Consider the following 6,257-nt stretch of genomic DNA (forward strand, 5'->3'; position numbering starts at 1 on the left):
AGATCTTAGTGTTTTGGTTAATCAGTCTATTAAGCTATTCACAGGAAGATCAGATTTCAAAATGGTTATTAGAACTTGAAATAATTTAACTTTTATTCAATTTACTTTAAATTTATTGAATTTTTCCAGAATGGTTCCAAATATATTAATATTGGCATTTTTTAAAAAAATAATTTCAAATGAGCAAAAATAGTCACATTATACAACTAAGAAATCTTTAATTATTCACTTCAACTTAAAATAGACTACTTCATACCTGGATTTATTTAACAAACCATAACATTCTCAAACACAATACTTTTAGGTTTTTAGCATTACTTTGAAACATTTTAAGACATATTTTTGTGAAGAATGTGTGGAACATTGAAGTTCTGTTTTTTTTTCGTTAAATATTCATGAAATTTGGTACATGACTGTGTAAGTCCTAGGTTTCTCACCATGCACAGATGGAACTTTAGAGAGGGTTTGGCAGCAGAAGAATATGTGTTACAATAATGAGCAAGTCAAGTAGGTGAATTACATTCATGAATCGATGTGACCGACAGATTGATGTCTTTAGCATAAAACTGGAATGTTTTGTGCATCCCAAGTACTTTTCTTGGGACACTGGGACAAGCTATCCAAAAAAATGGGACTGTTAAAGCAAAACCGAGATGTTTGGTAACCCTATCAGTGTGTTGCTAGTGGTAATGCAAATAAGGTTTTAGGCTTTTACTTACAGAAATATTCAACATAAGTCTTAAGGAAGTTGTAAATTTAAAGAAATCGTATTAGTTTAGTGGATGAGACAGCCTCACTGGACCAACAGTCCATTTGTTGTCCTTAAATGTTATTTTATTCATATGTCTGCATATAAACGTGACCAACAGGTTACAGGTTAAAATACTTGAATAAACACACACACATACATAAGGAGCCCTGAAACATTTTACCACTTTCTACCCATAGTTTATACATAAGCTTTTGTACCTACTCTGAAAACTGTCTACAACATTTCCAAACATCTATATATATATATATATATATATCACTTGCTTTTTAAATATCTGGATTATTGTTTTCTTTTCTTTACGGAACATTTATATAAGTGTTTCATATACTTTGAAATCACACATGTATAGGTCAAAATTTCAATTTATTTGTTAATTATCATTCTAAAAGTTATGTTTAATTTTAAAATGCATGGGCAGTTTACACCAAAATGTGGAGTTACAAAGTTCTTTTCACTAATCGTTTTGACTTATGGAATGAGTTTCCACCAGTGGTAGTGAAGAACAGCACTTTACAGAAGTTTAAGAGAGGAATTGATTATTTCCTGAACAGCATAGGGTTGGTTTAAATTTTTACTTTTCCCAAGAGTGGATGTTTAAGGAGAGCCTTGAGGGACCAAATGGTCCCTTGTTGTCTGTAAGTCATGTTATTTAACTGTACTTTTAGTTATCATTAAGCCTGTTACTTTATTATCTCAAGTGTAAAATAATTCTACTTAATACACTTGGCTGACCCCAATATTGAATGTCAAGGCTAATGTTAAATGTACTGCAACCTTTGAGATTGAATCTGTTAATGAGTGAGTCACTACACTAACTAACTGAAGCTGATGAAAAGCTCTCAGGATATAACGTTACTTCATTATAAACGTTTTTCAAACACTTCCCTTGCTCTGTGCCATGTTATGTATCTTTGTTTTTAGTTTTTAATAAATATTACTGGACACTAATGTGCATCTGAAATTCTAATCATGCTTTAGTTTATGCTATAAACCATATTCATACTATTAGAATAAGTATATTATTAGATAATTAGGTATTCCAGGCATTCTGATTTCAATCCAACCTAGAACAGTTCTAAATAATAATCATAATAACTTCCAATCAGAGTAAGCTATTTACTTCAAGTAAAACTAAAGAATCAATCAAGCCATCAGTATAGCTAATTATTTAAAAAAGCTATTTTAAATTCTGTCAAAATAAACTTCAGGTTCTTTACGAAGAGATTGATGTCAGTGTAATTATTATTAATCAGCATATTGAATAACTAAAACAACAATAAAGCAACATGTTTTTCAAGTACATACTGACATATATTCCACTTATTGGTGAGACAAGTAGTACCTCCATATCCTTGATAAAGTTTGCAGATAACACCAAGTTTAATGAGTTTTTTTTAAGTTTATAAACATATATACACACACACACCATACATAAAATGACATCAAACAGGTAGTTGCCTAAAAGATTGACATAATTTAAAATAAGCTCTTCTTCCATTCAACTTTAGTCCCGATTTAAGAAACTACTTGTGTGTAGTCAAAACCAAGATACTCAGGAGTAAAATGACATTTCATAAGAATACGTCAAATATATAAAATAACGGATAAACTGAAGATTACGTTTGTCATCATTGTTACATAACTTATTATAAACTTCCTTCCAAGTAGGTTGTTCATATATCTTAATTTATACAGTTGATCATTAATTTACTTGCATGGTGTCTTCAAACTCCAATATGTTTGTGTGTACATATATTGTTCTTTACATAGTCAGAATTTTATTTATTTACAGATCTACTTATCTAACTCTTACAGGAATGATAAAATAAAAATAATATTTTAATCCATTATTTGATATACAAAAATGAGGTTACAGTTTTATTTTATTTATACTATATACCTGAATGCTTGACCTATATTTTTTTTCAGTTTAATTTAAAATCATTGGTTAAAACATGTACAAGTACATAAATCTGGTATACATTTTTTTAGTGTATATAAAAATTTATTCTGTAATTTGTAAACATTTTCTGAGATTAAATTATTTTATACTGAACAGTTTTTCATTGTATGATTACTGTTTATTTTTTAACACAAAGCTACACAATGGGCTAACTGCACTCTATCGACTTTGGGCCACTGAACCCCAGATTTTAGTGTTGTAAGCCCTCAAACATACTGCAGAGCAACCAGGGAGCATAAATTGTTTGATATTAGTAGCTTGATGAATTAATTTTTTCTAGATAATCTTCAAGAAATGTGTTATGTTACATGACCACTTTAACCAATTCAATCAAGGTGGTTGTCTGAATCTGGCCAAATATGCTAATACAGTAAGTGACTAGCCAGAAACATTAGTCTTTTTGTATTTTATTAGTGAAAAGAATAGTAATCTAAAAATGAATCCTTATAAATTACTGATAAGGTAGTGGATGCAGTTTGAGATTTGCCCTTGGTGACTGTTTAAGATGACTTGTGTTTCATGAATTTTACTACTTTGGTCTTTTCTTGTGTGTGTGTGTTTCTTTTTCCAAAACTTCTATGTTATGTTTGACTTAAAACTGTGTGCTGCAAGTTTTAGATTCATACATGTGCTTAAGTTTTGAAAACTAGCCATTTTTTACTGAGAATATTAATTATAAAACAAGCTCAAGAAGAACTTCCTTTCCATTTTTTCAAAGTTTTTGAATTGTTTTTCCAAATTACTATCAAAGGAGCAGCTTATTGTATTATTTACACTAAAAACCCACATTCATGGCCAGGGTGCTGAAAGAAAATGCCAAAGACCGTGCCTGGAAGTAAAACATGATGGTTAATATCATAGGTGTATTAAAACATTTTTAAAAAGGCTAAGAGTGTGGAAGCTCGATGAGAGGCTTGGGAATGCTAGGTCATAATCTTCATCGGAATCTGAGTGTACTAAGGTGGTGGAAGAAGTGGAACCGTACAAGTCCGTGCGGTGAGCTTGGAGGCAGCCAGGTGGGCGACTGGGACTGCTTGGATGACCGAAGAAATCAGTGAAAGTCATCGGGGTGTTGATCTGCAGTCTGAATTTGTTAGTCCTTTATTGGCAGTTTGGGTCAGGGATTCTCAGTTGGATGTTTGACAGCTACTGGTGGATGTCGAGGCATTGAACTTGGTTGACTGTGCTACAGGAATCTGTGTTGATTGAGTCTTCGGTGAATTCTTCTTGGTTGGTGGTAATTATAACCTTTACAAAACTTTCTATCAAGCCTCTCATTCCTCTTGCACGAGCCAGTAAACTCTCAGGACACATCAGCAATGAAGCAGTCAAGAAAAATGCAGACACTACAGACAAGTCTGTTTGTTTGTTTGCAATTAAGCACAAAGCTGCACAGTAGGTTATCTGTGCTCTGCCCACCACGGGTATCAAAACCCAGATTCTAGCCTTGTAAGTCTGCAGACATACTGCTGTGCTACTGGGGGGCACAGACAAGTCCACACAGATAACACCAGTTATGAAGCAACCACATAATCCACCTGATTTCACAGACTTAGGGCGTTGTCTCAGTCTTTCAGCTCTGAAGTGAAAAAATAAATAGAAGAAACCGTTAGTTAGTAAGTGCTAAGCAGTAGTTTTGGAAGGGGTGACTATCTAGATGTAGTCAGTTGGTAAGCCTGTTATTCTGGAGGTGATGCAGTGTACTGCGTGGATCGAGTAGTTTGGTGTATTCAGAAGAATAGTGAGTATCTCTTCAGTTGAAACAGACGGGTCGACGCCACCAAGGAAAACATAAAAAGTTGTGTATTAGCTCTTGAAGGATTACAGGTAACAGAGGGGTTAAAGTTCCTCGGAAGAGGACTTGCGGCTTTAAAAGCGATTTGGTAGGAGTTTCTTCATTTATATCCTCGAAGTAAGAAGGGAGGACTCCTATCTCCTAACATACATGGAAGAATCTTCCAGCCTAAAATTCCTATTCTCTTTCCTTCACTTGGAGCGTAAGAAGTTGAGTAAAGGTTTTACGGTCGGCCTGATGGTAATACCTGTTGACGTATTTTAATTGGAGAAATATGTTTAAAGTTTTATTATATATCACCATAGTACTGGGCTGTTTCTGTAACTTACTAAGACAAACTATAGTGACATATTTTGTGTTCATGTACTAATTTACCAAAAGTTCAAGACCCCCAAGGCTGCTCTCAGTGAGGAATTTTATCAGAAGTTTGGAACGTTATTATTTTTAATGTTCATTGAAACCTCCCCATGGACAAGTTGCCACTTGTTTCTTAATGTGAGTAAGATTTAGGTGGCCACGGAATTTTTTGCATAATTTACATCAGCGGTTGACTGCGTTATCAATATCTGAACTTCTAAGCTTAGTAAAGTTATATGTAGGTTTGTCAGTGTTGAATTCAGATGACAATTCCCCCTGTGCAAAAAAATCCTCCCTGAAGTACAGTATTTTCCATTTTGTCGAATTTTAGTTCACCCCTATCCCTCCAGCTTCACGTTCTCTACACCCCTGGTGGAAAGGTCTGGATTCAACAATGAGTTTTGTGTTACCTGTTACCATTGAACAGAATCTTGTGGCTGTGTTTATGAGGTTTTTGAATGTATTGATTTTTTGTGTGGTATCATGAGCAGAATTCCAGGGGATGTAGAGGCCGGTGTGTGTGTGCTTACAGTGAATTTTGGTTTTAAATAGTGTGTCCAATCTAATAATGTTGAGGTTAAGAAAAGATAACTGTTTATTGTTTTCGTGTTCTATGGTAAATTTGATGTTGGGATGAATGGAATTTATATGTTCAAAGAAAGTTAGTGTGTGTGTTCTGTAGAAGTGAAACCAGCAAAAGTGTCATCGACATATCTGTACCAGTATAGTGGGGGATGAAGCGCAGAATGTATGGCTTGTGTTTCGATCTGGGTCATAAATATATTTGCAAGAATGGGCAAAACAGGATTGCCCATACTTAAACCATCTATTTGAAGGAAATGTTTGAACGGACTACATAGATGAAGAAGTCAACCACATAAAGCATTCCTTCATTCACACCAATAAATTTCCACCACCTATTGTTGAAAAACTCTCCAACATTCCCCACAACAAAACTCACCTCAAGAACAAAATTGATACTAACAAACCCAATAACAGAACATTACATTGCAATTTACCTTTTGTCCCTGAAACCAGCTCAAGAATTACCCACACTTGGACAAAACTAGCCATTAAACACAATATTCCTGTCAATGTAGAATTCTCTCTAAAACCCAGACCTAAATTAAAATTGTTACTAAGCAAAAATTATTTACAATCACACAATACCAATGTCATCTACAAAATAACATGCAATAACTGCCCAGAATTCTACATTGGAGAAACAGGAAGAAAATTGGAAACTAGTTTCACAGAACACAATAGAAAAAACCCATTCCCAACTGTTTTCCACCATTGCAACTCAAAAAACCATAGCATATCTATTAAAAACACAGTAATTTTAAAACAAAGAAACCAAACATAAACAA

The 6,257-nt window shown here is 33.8% G+C and overlaps 1 long non-coding RNA gene across 1 annotated transcript; it reads left to right on the top strand.

The window, feature by feature from the left end:
* The first annotated feature begins 1,217 nt into the window (after nucleotides 1–1,217).
* LOC111085272 lies at nucleotides 1,218–3,967 on the top strand. Its single transcript, XR_002610109.1, has 3 exons — nucleotides 1,218–1,232; nucleotides 1,289–1,290; nucleotides 3,202–3,967. It is a non-coding gene; the product is annotated as an uncharacterized LOC111085272 (long non-coding RNA).
* Nucleotides 3,968–6,257: the final 2,290 nt, after the last annotated feature.

This window comes from Limulus polyphemus, unplaced genomic scaffold (assembly GCF_000517525.1).
Source record: "Limulus polyphemus unplaced genomic scaffold, Limulus_polyphemus-2.1.2 Scaffold304, whole genome shotgun sequence".
Classification (NCBI taxonomy): Eukaryota; Metazoa; Arthropoda; class Merostomata; order Xiphosura; family Limulidae; genus Limulus; species Limulus polyphemus.